The sequence below is a fragment of the Terrapene carolina genome, unplaced genomic scaffold (assembly GCF_002925995.2).
Source record: "Terrapene carolina triunguis isolate 2854851 unplaced genomic scaffold, T_m_triunguis-2.0 Scaffold131, whole genome shotgun sequence".
NCBI classification, from domain to species: domain Eukaryota; kingdom Metazoa; phylum Chordata; order Testudines; family Emydidae; genus Terrapene; species Terrapene triunguis.
The window spans coordinates 5,145,683-5,159,970 of record NW_020664482.1 but is presented as its reverse complement, the minus strand read 5'-3'; positions in this window follow the sequence as shown (position 1 = coordinate 5,159,970).

Below are 14,288 nucleotides of genomic sequence, written 5' to 3'. Positions count from 1 at the left end.
TAATGAAAGATTGACGTTAGTAGCGACTGTGGGCACTGAGCACCTTTGAAAAGCTGGCCTTTATTTAGTTGGCTAAATGGGGACTTAGGTGTCTAACGTGATACATCAAACTTTGAAAATGTTGGCCCATTGGTTGTACTAATTAAATAGGCTGGATATAGTCTGAAGGCTTAAATATACTTGAAAGCACAGATAATTTTTTATATATATTAGGGCTGATTGAAATTTTTCCAACTTATTTTCAACTGAAAATTGGGTGTTTGACTATTAATTGTCACGTAAAGTGTGCATTTTCCTTGAAAATGTTTGATTTTTCATCAGAAAACTGGAAACCCAAAATCTGAATTTTTTGGCAGTTTTCAGACAAAAATATTTGGGTTTTGGTTGCTGAAAAATTATCAGTTTTTGGAGTGTTTGTTTTTTTGATGAAAAGTCAACATTTTCTGCAGGGAAAAGAAAACAAGTTTCCCCACCAGCTGTAATGTACCATAATTACATTTATACACATACAGAGACTGTCTAATAGCAGATGGACTTATCAATTTTCTAATAACACATCACAAAGGAGCTATGCAGAAAAATAAAATAAAATCTTATTATGAAAAGCATTTTTTTTAAAAAAAGCAAAAATTTTCCCTTTGAAAAACATGTTCTTCTTTTTCTCAAAGGTTTCAAAGTTCTCACTTGTTTCTTTCCTAGCTTTCCAGTTAGTACATGCAGTTGCATCACTCACATCAATTACATCACCTGCCCTAATCCAATGCATTTGATCTAGGATGGCATAACACACCACAACACATAAACGACCTTCAAATAAAACAAGGTTTACTTTTTTTAAAAAACTTTTCCCATTGTTTGTAATGCAATTTTAAAAAATTAAACATTTTATTAAAATTTGTCATACATATTATTGGACTAGAACAGAAAGGTAAAGACAGTGAACAGATATTGCATCATTTCCCTGGCCCAAGACAGTAACTGCAGCAGTGTGACAGTGCTGGAGTTTGCTGACCTACAGAGAACATTGCTAAATCCTTTCTATCCACCCAACTCAGGCTTTCTGAGGGGTGGGATCAATGTCCCAGTCTGGTGGGAAGTTTCTATGACACAGCTGTGTATCATTTTTGTAATGTAGCTTTGGAATGTCAAATTGTTTATGAATTTGGGGCCAACCCCAACCATCTTGATTCATGACTGCTACCTTAACCTTAGTCCATGCAAAATCCCACAGGCCTAAATGTGGGGCACCCTGTGTTGCCCAAGAAGGGACACACATCATCAATCATGCCAAAACTTTGACATGCGGTGGGATCCCTTTCTTTAGCACAAATAACTCTGTCCACAGTCTCTATTGTTTCATGAGTCTTCATTTCTGATATAAATATTTCTCAATTGTAAATGCAAGGGGACTCCAAATTTGTGTGGAATACAGGTAACCGGGACTCACGTGATGTCCCTCGAAATAAAGGACATCTGAGAGGCAGAAGCAGTCTCATTGTTTACAATAATACAACTGTTCATGGAGGAAGGTCCTACTCAATGTAAATCCAGGTAGCAGAATAACGGCCTTAAATGAATGATATAAATCAAAGTAATAAATACATACTCAATCTAGACAACTTTTCTAGTTCATCCTATAAAGAGCTGTATAACTTATAAATGGCTGTTACTTACTGGTATTCGGCACTAATATAATTATCACTTGTTTTCTTGCTGTGCCTTTAGTAATGCAAACATTTTAAGGAAACTTTTTAAATCTCTGCAGCTATCTGGTGAACAAAATTAGCTGCAGAATGTGTGTTTCCCCTACTGTGGGTAAAAACAGTTAGTGGCTGATTACCATCTGGCACTTTTACTGAGGCAGCACCATGCCAGCATTCTGGGATGCTGGAACTGCACATCCAGTGTGTGTTGCCAGATGGTAATTCCCCCCAAGCACACACACACATTTGGACACTTGCACCACTGTAGCGCTTTAGTGAAGATCCTACTACGCTGCCGGGAGAGCTTCTCTGGTCAGTGTAGTTAATCCATCTCCCCGAGAGGTGGTAGCTATGTTGATGGGAGACGTTCTCCTGTCCACATAGGGCTGTCTACCCCAGGGATTAGGTTGGTATAACTGTGTCGCCCAGGGGGTTTTCACACCCCTGAGCGCAGTAGTTGTACTGATGTAAGTTTGTAATGTAGACCTTGCCTCAGATATACAGAAAGTAACACCCTTCCAAACCCAATCTGTGATTATCCAGGCTGTCACACTGACATGATCCCACCCTTCTCATGGGGACAGGAAGGGCTCAGTATTATATGGAATGCCGGCATATTTGGGGTGCCAAGAGAGAATTACACACACAGAAATGTCTTGCACACAGTCACACACACACACTGCCTTACACAGTTATACACACACTGTCTTGCACACACAAACTCTACCTTGCAGTTATACATACACAATGCCTTGCACACAGTTGCACACATGCCCTGCCCTTACACACACATGCCTTGCATGCTGTTGCAACCCTACAGGATGGGCCCATATACCCCCAGACTGATCCCAGGGCACACACCCAAGTGCAGTTGCATTGCACACACTCTGCAGCCCCCAGGCTTCAGGCAATAGCAGCGGGACCACCTTTGTGTGATGGAACTACCCCATGACAAATAGGGGACCCTTTATTTAAAGGGACATTTTAGGGACCCACCATTCCCCTGAGCCTAGCATCTTCTCTCAAGCAGACATTTCTCCTGCCCTCGGGCAGACAGTGCCATTGGCATCACCTTCCATGGACTGGTTAATATTGTCAAGGGATGAGCTCTTCAAATAAGGGCCGGGTACTCACCCCATTGGGCAACTCAATGGAAAAAGGTGGGGGGAAGGTTGCCAGTTTTGGTTAGACCTATTCCTGGAGGTTTCATCACATGACATAGTTTTTAATTAAACATTAATTCCTGGGACTCCGGGACAATCCTGGAGGCTTGGCAGCCAGGGGTGCTGGAACATGAACCGAACAGGGAGATGATGGGAACCACGTCTAGCCGGGGGGTGCCCCAGTTCCAGCACCTGTCGGCAGCCCTAGGCCAGGGCAGGCTGGAGCCAGGGGTGCCGGCGGGGAGGGGGCGCCCGGCGGCGGAGAACCCGCTGCCGCCCCCCAGGGCTCCAATCCTCCCACATCAGCCAGCGCGGGCAGGAAAAGCGAGACGCCGTTAATTAGCCGAGCGCCGCGGCGTTAATATGCAAAGCTGCGAGGCACCTAATCTCTACAAATCGTTTGTTTCCTTAATTGCCCTCTCAGGGCAGAGAGCGGGAGCAGCGGGCTGAGCATGGCAGGGAGCGGTCCGCGGCCAAGCGGGGCTGCAGGGGGGGTGTGGAGAGGAGAGGGATCGGGCCCCCGCCCTGCAACCTGTCCCCCCCCGGATTTGCCTGGGACCTCGGTCCACCCGCGGTGCAGCTACCTAGGCATGGCCCAGGTCTGCTGGCAAGAGAGGCAGATTTTTGCCCAGGTGCCAGAAGCTAAGCGCAGGGTGGGGCCTAGGGACAGAGTCCGCTGGTGTAAACGGACTCCAGGGCGGCTGCGGAGCTGCGCCCGTTCACACCTGCGGAGCAATCGGAGCAGGGCGGTAGGGGACAGGAGCACTCTGCCCTGCCCACGCCCCGCCCCGGGGGGGAGCCCAGCAGTCTCCCGGCCAGTGCACGGAGCCACCTGCTGCTTCCTGGGAGGCAGAAATCCGGGCGCGTGGAAGCGGCGTGAGACAGAATCAAACCCGGATTCCTGGGGGGTGGGTGCAGGGGCTCGACTCCGTTCGCGGGGCTCCGGCGCTCGCTTCATGACACTGTGCGTGGCGCACCTGGGCCTACAAGTGCTGGAGGAGACGCCATCTCCTCGCGTGCTCGCCGGCCTCCTGCTCCCCCCCCCCCCAACACAACACAAGGGGGTGTCGCGCTACACCCCGGGCTCTTTGCATGGCGCGCACCGCAGTGAATCCGGAGCCCACGCGTGCACACGGTCGTGGCGCTCCTGTGTTCAGCCGGAAGAAAGCCGCAGAGCAGCCATCGGACGCGTCGGGTGTGTGGCTGGGAAATCGGCCTCCCTATGCAATGCAGGGCACAGCACTTACTGTCCGTGTGCCCCGCAGGAAAACGGGGGAGGCTGGCTCGGGTAACGGGCAGCCTCTGCCTGCGTGGCTGTTAGGTGAAGGTACAAGGGTTAGGGGAACTGTGCGTGGAGCGGGCGGGAGACGGACTTGAGACCAGAGCTCCACAGCTGCCCAGAGTGATCTCCAGGGCTCTCGGCGCCCGGCTCCCCGCTGTCCAAGGGGAAAGGAAAGGACCTGCCCGCGGAGAGCGGGGCGGGGCTCTTTGGGAACAGCGAGGGTCCCACGCGAGCCCCAGGAGCGAGTCACGAACCTCACGGGCCGCCCTGGGAAACGCAAACCTGCCTCCGCGTGAAGCAAAGCCCCCGAGCCACCTCGCCGGCCTTCCTGTCCCCCTGCTGCGCTGCGCTGCGCTTCTGCCTTTCACCTGCGCCCAGCTCCAGCCTAGCAGCGGGTCCGCTTCTCTGCAGGAGATGGGCCTGGCGCTAAATGCCAGTTTGCCCCCGGGGGGGGGGGTGTTATTGGCCCGCCTCAGACTAGGCCATTGACGTGCTCCAAGGCGACCTCTCCTCCTGCCCCCGCCTCGCCCTTTGCCTGCCCGGCTGGCGGCGTGGGACAGCCCCGCGCACCAGGGCTGGGAGAGGGATCGGGCTGTTATCAACCGTGCCCCCAACCCCAATGACGCGGTGTGTTCCGTCCTAGGGCTGTACCCCAAAGAGAACCACCCGGGGCAGGCGCCACGGCCTCGGGACCAGGAGCCAGCCCCAGACCGCCTCCCCGAGAGAAAAGCAGTATCGGTGCCACGGGGAGCCCGGCCTGGCCGCCTGGAGTCTCCGCGCAGTGCGGGGCCGCGGCGGGGGGACATACAGGGAGTTTAAAAGAAAAGCTTTGCACTCAACGCGCTCACGCCGTGGGGCCGAGGCCACCCGGGAAATGCCAGCGCCTTGCGCTCACGGGAGAAGTGAATCCGAAACCTGCGATCTGTCCTGGGGGGCGCTGATAGCTACCCAGCCACCCGGGGAGAAGGACACGACCTTGCAGAGCACCTGGCTGGGGCGCAGGGTTTCCCTGCCCGCTGCTCCGAGGAGCCCCTGCGAGCGCTTTCACAGCAGCCGATGTCCTTTCTGGGACCAGCCCAGCTTGGCCACCCCGGACATTCCCAATGCGGATCCGGCTTGCCGGGAAAGGCGCCTTTGCTCTGAACGGGAGACTGTCTCCAGCAGCTGCTCCGGCCGCCCAGACCCGCAGAAACTCGTCCCATATTTTAACGGAACCATTTAAAAATACATCCGGTCTCAAACAATTATAACTAGGTGCACCTTTACAGCTCAGCTCACAGATCAGCCTGAATTGCCCCGTTCAAACCCAAAGCGCTTTTCTAGCACTACAGAGAATTATTTACATTATAATGTGCAATAACGGCGTCCCTAGCGGGGGTTGTTACTGGCCTGACTATTCTGGTAAAACGATCACCCCCTTACCGAAATAGTGCTACCGGTACAAAACTACCGGCTTGTCTACACAGGAGGTGAAAGGAAGCAGAATCCGGAAACGTAGCAACAATCCCAGCACTTGATAGTGCCCCTGACCCGGTTCCCTCACGCCTTTCTTGGCACCGGGACGGCATTTCAGCTTTTTCGTTCCTCCGACATCAGTTGCCTGTTGAGTAAAAGGCAACTTTTATTTATTTATTTTTTAAATCAAATCCGTCGTGGCACGGATTTCAGGAACCCAACGATTTAGCCTCTTGAGACGGCTCCTTTCTGTCTATTACATTATATCTCATATCGCATATGTATGATCTCGATTTCAGAACCACTTCTGTTCAGATCCAAACCTGCTTAGGTCAAAAATATTCACACAGGTCTCCTTTCGTTTTCAGATGATACAAACGGACCAGGAGGATGAATTACTGTCGATTTGCATTTACCATTTAAAAAAAAAAATCTATCTACCGAATCAAGCTGTCTTCTTTTTCGGTGAAATGAAATATATCCCAATGTGCGAGAGATGGTAATGATACAACTAAACTTTTACACAATATGCATCGTTTGGTACCAGCCACTCTGACTGTTAGAAAGCGCCTATATTTTTCGGGGCGGAAATGTAATTTACATAGGCAATTAATTGAGGTTTCGTTTTGCAACATCTTCTTGCAGATCCTGATTTTCAACGGTACCTTTTAATGTGTTGTTTTACCACCAATCCTTTCTACCTGTATAAATCTAGTTTTATCTGTATCTGTGGAACTGTAAAAACAGGTGTGGTGTTACAAAACTGACATTCCTATGGGTACAAATGTTCTTTGCGATAAAATACTGTCATTGCTGCTTCATAATTTCGTTTTTATTCAAATACACGACGGAAATGGGTGAAGATATTTGTAGTTGTTTATTTCATCTCTCGAAGTTAGCAAAGGACTAGAGACTCTCTCATTAAAAGAGCTCCAGTGTAAGTCTCCTGGGCTGTCATTTGACGCTATTGTGTAGTTGCAATGTATGTAATTCAGTGACTGTCGCTGTTATTAGAACCGTGTGAGATGCACGCTTCCGAGAACCGTTTTGCACAAGGAAGCGAGGTTGTCTACACGACTTTTTCTTCCCTATTTACATTTTGCCTATAAAGTTTCGCCCAAACTTTTCGGATGATGTTTCAGAGAGTTTCCATTGGACAGGGGGACTTGAGAAAATCTAGACGCCTGCCTGAAGTGTAGAGCCAAGATTTCAGACCACCTGGGGCGATCCTGAACAGCTGCGCATGAATATTTAGCCACAAGTGGTTCTAAGGAGCAAGTTAGAATTGAACATTAAATATTAAATCTAAGTCCCTATAAGGTTCCCTGGCTCCCCCTATTTCCCCCGCGTAGGAATCCTAAGAGGGAGGGGGGAATCTTTAAAAAAGGAAACAAATAACAAAACACTCACCGCAAAAGAGATTCATTAACTTCTGTCTTCACTTTTATATAAAGCTGAGTCTTGCAGTGTCACTTGCTAACAGTTTCTCAGCCTACCTGGATCACCTGGACCTTTTACATCCCGAGGCAGAGACATTGAATTAAAAGCACAACCGAAACCGACTTTTTGGTAGTGTTTTGGGTTTTGGGTTTTTTTGCTTTCGACTCCCCTTCACTCCTGGAAGAAGAGGTATTGTAACCCGCTTCCACATACATCAAGTGTGCCACCCAGACCACTTGGGCACTTAGAGAGACACTCAGGGGATGTTTTCACGCTTATTTTGCATTGCTGTCAGACTTTTATTCCCTTATCAATTATTCATGTAATTAAACCAATCCTGAAAAGAAATGGGGCGGGGGGTGAGGGGGAGAAGAAACAACCCGAGAAGAGAGCCCGCACGGGAGTCCCAGGGGCCGGGGGGAGTGTTTCTGGCGAGCCGAGGTGACTGGGATATGCACCAAGCCGCGCAGGGCACTGGCCGATATGAACTAGGTAACTGAGCAGAGCACACCGTCCCTCGGCAGCTGTCAGGGTCACCTGCGGCGGAGACTGTCTCCATTACCCAGAAACCCCCCTCCCTGCACAGCTGCAGAAGACGCACCGGGAAGGACTGGAGTCAACACCAGGGGTTTCTCTCTGGCTCTCGCGTTTTGCTGCTCCTCTCTGTCAGGTCAGTTGGGTCACAAGAACAGTTCTCTATGCGGGGGGGGTTAAGAGGTGGTATTTTTGTTATCAGACCCATCTCCTCCTCACTGCTGCTGACAGTAAGGAGGGGAGAGCTGGGGGGGGGTGCCCGGGGGACTGCCCCTTAGCTAATTATTTTTTTGCTGGGGATACGCGTTTCCTCGCTGTCAGACCCCAAGGAAACCACGTGGCGATTGCAGTCAGGATATTCAGAGAGGCACAACGGGCACATGCCCCTGGCACGATGCAGAATGCCCCTCCGATCAGGCTGGGCTCGGTCCTACAGTTACATAACCATTCCCCTTACTTCCAGCACCGCAGGACTTCCCCCTAAAGATGGGGGATGGGGGCTGGATTCAGCCAGCCTCACGGGAGTGGAACATTTTAAATCCTACCCTATGGGGGGAAATCACTCGCCAGGCCTTTCATTTGGTGCCTCTTTAATACACCTTGTTTTCCTAAGGTTTCATGTGCAAGTCTTGCTTTATTTGCTCCACTTCAAAGCACAATATTTTCATTTTCAGTAGAAAGAACCTTATCGACTTTGACCACAACGCTCAGATATTTGTATAAGAGAAAATGCATCCGATTGCTCCGTGTGTGTGTAAATTCATATCTATCTAGGAGCAGAGAGATTCTTTCTCTGATCTGTGCCTCTATAACAACAAGACATTGCCGGATACGAAACACAGCCAGTGGCTCTGGTGACACAGTTTATGATAATGCCTCCAGAAACCTTTGATCACTTTATAACCTGGGTCAGAGCATACACCGGGCTCCGTCAGATTCTGTACAATACACTGAACATTTCAGCCCGAAAACATTTGTACTTAGTGGAGAAAGGTGACTTGGAAATTAAATATTGCTACAGTGCTAACATCTCAAAACAGTCTCAGCTAGGGCTCAACCTGCAATCCCTTTGCCCAGGGAATATTTTCACTGATGGCTTTTATAAATGATTATTGTTGGTTTTTCAAGCACCCAGCTCAGGGGTGGGCAAACTTTTTGGCCCGAGGGCCACATTGGGGTTGCAAAACTGTATGGAGGGCCGGGTAGGGAAGGCTGTGCCTCCCCAAACAGCCTGGCCCCCACTCCCTATCCACCCCTCCCACTTCCCGCCCCCTGACTGGCCCCTCAGAATCCCCGACCCATCCAACCCCCCCTGCTCCTTGTTCCCTAACCGCCCCCTCCTGGGACCCCACACCCCTAACCGCCTCCGGGACGCCACCCCCTATCCAACCCCCCTGCTTCCTGTCCCGACTGCCCCAACCCCTATCCACACCCCCGCCCCCTGACAGGCCCCCCGGAACCCCACACCTATCCAACCCCCCCATTCCCCGTCTCCTGACCCCTATCCACACCCGACACCCCCGCCCCCTGACAGGCCCCCCGGGACTCCCACGCTTATGCAACCCCCCTGTTCCCTGTCCCCTGACTGCCTCCGCCCCATCCAACTGCTCCCTGCTCCCTGTCCCCTGACTGCCCCCCGGAACGCCCCGCCTCTTATCCAACCCCCCGGCCCCGGCTCCCTAACCATGCCGCTCAGAGCAGCATGTCTGGCAGCCATGTCACCCGACTGGAGCTAGACACACTGCCGCTCTACTCCACAGGAGCGTGCAGCCCCACCGCCCAGAGCGCTGCCCATGCAGTGGCATGGCTGCAGGGGAGGGGGACAGCAGGGGAGGGGCCGGGGGCTAGCCTCCTCAGCCGGGAGCTCAAGGGCCAGGCAGGACAGTCTCGTGGGCTGGATGTGGCCCGCGGGCCATAGTTTGCCCACCTCTGACCCAGACCCATGCTAGGTGTTTAACTGAAACATGTAAGAAGACAACGTCCCTTTCCAAATGAGCTTGAAATGACTTCTTGAGCAAGGCCCTCAATCACTGTCAGGGATTTATTTACTTTTACTTTAGGAATGCCCAAACCGGGCTTAATTGTGCTAGGGGCTGTAAAGCATATGCATGATTACATTAATTATGATTACTTTCAACAAGCAAGGTGTCAAACCCCGTAACTGATAACTCTGATATCCCACCTGTGACACCGGAACCTGATGTCACACACGTGACTTATGCCACTCTTCCCCTTTGCTATCAGGTGTAGCACAGCTGTGAGTTTCAATGCCATGACAGCACTGACGTTCCCTGAGCACTCAGAACAGAACTCTGGCCCAGATGGAGGGTGATTTTCCATCATGTGAATTGAATTCATATACACTCAGCTCCCCAATGCACTTTTTCCACTGGTATTTGCATAAAACACAATTACACTCACTATCGTTAAAACAAAGTCACTCCGATATCTCAGTCTCACCTGACAAGCCCGTTAAGGAACATTGCTTGCTCTGGAGAATGTACTGTGCAGGGGCCCGATCCTGGAAACACACGTGTGCTTCACTTTCAAGCCTGGGAGTAGTTCCACTGAAGCCAGTGGGACCAGCCACATGGATAGAGTTAAGTATGTGCGTGTTTACAGGATTGGGGCAAAACCCAGGAGAGACAGGATGACAGGTGAGAGACAGAGGGCTGGGGAGGGAGTTACTGATGAGAATAAAAAGGGGAGCAGCAGCTGCTTCCGGAAGTGGGTTTGAAGGAGAAGAGAGGGGGTGACAACAGGCAGACCAGGCTGGGACAGCCTGACAGAGAGCATGAACAGGAGACAAAGGAATTGAGAGGGATGTAGGATGGGCAGCAGGGGGAAACGGGAGCAGAGATGCAGGTGGTGGCCAGATGGTGATGGCAGGGAGCTAGAATCAGATGCCATTAGAGGCAGGGAGCCAGTGGATGATCGCAAGCAGGGAGATGTGTCTGGAGTGGTACCAAGGAAGAAGAGGCCTTTACCAGCAGCATTTCAGCAAAAGCCACCTCCTTCCCAGGCCCTATGCTCACATTCCCCCCCCCCCCCTTGCTGCAATTAGCAAGCAGGAATGCCTGTGCATATTGCTACACTCTCATGCTATAAAGCAAGTTGAGATTCTTAGCATGAAAAATGGCCTGTTACAAAGGAATAGCTGATTAGGGGCTGCAGCTGGAATTGGTTCAACAGAAAATTATGCAGCAGGCACATTGTATAATTTTACAATTTGAGTACCTCTCCTTTTGCAGTTGGTTCGCTGAAGTGTTTTGACAGTGCCGCACTGTAAACCCATCATCATCTTTCTTGCAAGAGTCTTTGTTTCAGGCTATATGACGAAGGAGCGAAAAGTTGCCTAAAGTTGTATGGAATGAAATCATCTGCTAGGGGCTGCTGGCAGGGCACCCTCCACTCAGTGTCCTCCACTCAGAAATTCACTTCCCCTGTTGATCCAAGAGAGCCCACGTTTGTGACCCTTCATGGGCAACATGGCCAACATCCACCTTTCCTTTGAACTCAGTCAGACTATTGATGAGAGTAGGGATTATTTTCATGACTATCTAACGAAGGAAGGATGGGGCCCCAGCTTGCCTTTGCCAAGACATAAAGATACCTTGGAGAAGGCAAGATCAACATATGTGATGTCCCCTTCTAGATCTCTAGCAATGACAGAAGACAGAAGGCTCCCTGCTTCTCCATAGTCTTCTACTTCACCACTTGCCATAGTCTTAGCATCACAAGCAACAGCTCTCTTCTCATTGAAGCCACTGATCATTATAAACTGGGATGAACTCAACCATCATCCCAGTTTGCTGTTAAATTAATCTAAAGAAGAGCTAGGTCTGAGCATACTTCAACCTAGATGGGACATTCCTGCACAATTCCATGTAAAATCTGAGTCCTGAGGACCCTGGACTCCACCATAGGAGCAAGAATTCTTAGCCCTAAGTTCAGCATAGAACACGAGTTTCCACTCATACTACTCAGTCATCTTAAGGCTGAGGTATCTCTGTCATAGTCTAGACATTTTGCTTCTACTTTCACTCCTAAACCTCTGGATTCCGAAAGAAGAGGCATTGATGGATGTGGTATGACTGTTTCACTCATTTTTGTGGGGGCGGCAAGGGAGGTGGAAATGTTGTTTCCCTTCCAAGGTCATCCTAGTCCTTGAAAAGTCTCTTCAGGACTCTGATCAAATGGATCAATCTCAGGTTGCTTAAGTGATGCCAGTCATCTCTCTACTACACCCTATTGCTGCTTCTGTCACATCATAAAATGGAATCAAGACTGATGTTTTAAAACGCGTGCAAGTCCCGCCCCTTTTCTGTCCCCATGAAGAGTGTTCATATCTGACAGAGATTGGTGAGAGATAACCAGCTGTTCAGGAGGAAGATTCTTAGATCTGTCCCTGCAAATAATCCCCTGGGAACCACCAAGGTGCCTCTCACTCACTGTGCCGAGGACAGAGGCCGAAGTTTGCTGAAAAGGGAACCGTCATTTGCCAGAATAAACGGAAACCAGCGGTAACAAGAGACCCAGTATTTCCCAGGTGTTTAAGCATCACCTCTGCTGTATTCAACCACTGCAATAGTCAAGGAAGGACTGAGGTTGTCTCACACTAAGTTCTCCTGCATTGTGGCTCATTGTTCTGCTGAGGATTGTCAGGCTGGTTCTATGCAACATGTTCTCATCTTGAATTAAGTATCCAAACTTTTCTTGCCAATCTCCTGGGAGAATGTGTGGAGAGCATCTCTTCAGGACAATACTAGCAATGATTTTCAAACTCCCAATGAAAGTCAACTCTGCCAGGCCAAGAATCAAGGAGCTTCCTTTCCTTGAAGGCCAACAGGAGTTGGGCAGCTATCAGCCTCGGACCCCTTTGAGGGTCTCACACATTGAAGGCAATGAACACAAGCACACAGTTCTGTCAAATAAATGAAGAGGTCTAGAAAAGTCTGATTCCAGAGCAGTAGAGGTGAGTCTTCCTATTTCCCATATCCAAGTATTCTGAGGCCAGAAAATCACGACTAGGAAGGATGCATGGTGTGAAAATTCTCCCATACTTTGTTGTCAATATAATACCATTACTTTACATTTTCAGAGCAAAATTCTCCTTTCCTGTCTGCATTGCACCTCTCTACTGTCTATTCTGCACTCGTTGCTCAGGCAGAACTTCCCCTGATGTCAGGAGGAGTTCTGTGTGGGGAATGAGGCAGAATATGCAATAGGGAGCCGCAGTGCAGATGGGAGAGGGGACATTTTGCCCTCAGTCTGACGAACGCAAATATTCTGACCTAAAACGGGACCCTGGGTGTAACCTTTATCTTTCTTTGATATTCATTTTCTTGATCTTGGGGATTCATTTTCTGCAGTTTTCAGTTTGATGATCCAGGCATGTTAACTTTTCTTTTGCTCCCAGGTAGAATTACAAATTTATCTCCTTTCAAATTACCAGGCCTGGAACGAAGATTTAGTTTAGCAGGGAAAGATTTTTGATTCATCTTTCTGTACCCATCTCCATGGAAGACAATCCCGAATGAATTCCTGAACGATTTATCTCAGACATTCTGATTGTCTAGGCCTCGCCCTTACGGCCCAGGTGCAGATTCATTCCGACAGGTATTTCCATACTCTTAAAGGTGTAGATTTGCCACTTTCACTTCAAATAAAACAGGAGAGATGCCGGATGCAGAGATAGGTGTCTGCAAGGAAAGAAAGGTCTTTGATTATTCTGACCTACTTCTGAGAGCCTCATTATTAAATGGCAGCTGGCAGCCACAAGGTGGGAGCAATCTATAGGCTACTACCTGCACCGTTAAAAAAACCACAAACTTAAATGCAGCAGCTCCCAGTCATCCAGCTGGGAGCGGGCCAGGTGGATTCACTTTCAGCGGGACAAAAACCAAACCAAATCAAACCACACCTAACGAATGAAACTGTCCTTTGCAGACAAGCCTTGGAGAGCTGAGCCCTGCACAGACCCTCCCTATCCCCAGCACTCTTTGTGCACTGCTGCCTACAAAGCCAGAGCAGAGGCTCAGTGGAGATGCCAAGAGGCTGTATCCAGCCTAAAGGGAAGCTAATCTGCCGCCTGCTGCCAACAAAGTGCTGCTGCTCAATATTTTTTTTCTCTTTGTAAAACAGCTTTTGATCCTGCTGCCCTTGTGTTAGCAAATGCTCATCAGTGTCATAGGAGCTGCTAGAATCACACCAAACATCCACCTTGACCAGCGCCCTGCCTCTGACAATGGGTAGTATCCATGTGCTTCAGAGGAGGGTGCAAGGCGGAGGATTTTAAAGGGCAGGATTAGGCCCCCTATGGTCTTCCGTATGCTAATAGTTTATGGTACATTATCCCACTGCCTCTAACAGTGGCTCAGCTCCTCCAGTGGAAGCAGCAGTAAGATGCTAATGTAGACAAGGCTCCAGGTGGACACTGGGGTTAGCACCATATTATCTAACCTGATTCAGAGCAGCTCTGCAGGGTACAGTAGAGCTGCACCAGAATAAGTAACCATGGGAAATGTTTGCCAAAACTCCCTCGTGTAAACAAAGCAGAAGACACACTCCAAAATCCAGATGTATCATGGTCTTCATCCATAAACCCATCCTCTTGAGTTCAAGCTTTCCTAGACACGTACTGGTTTGCTCTTCAGAACCATAAATGCTCTGCTTACCTAACAACTTTCTTTTCCAGAGCAAAATTTGTTT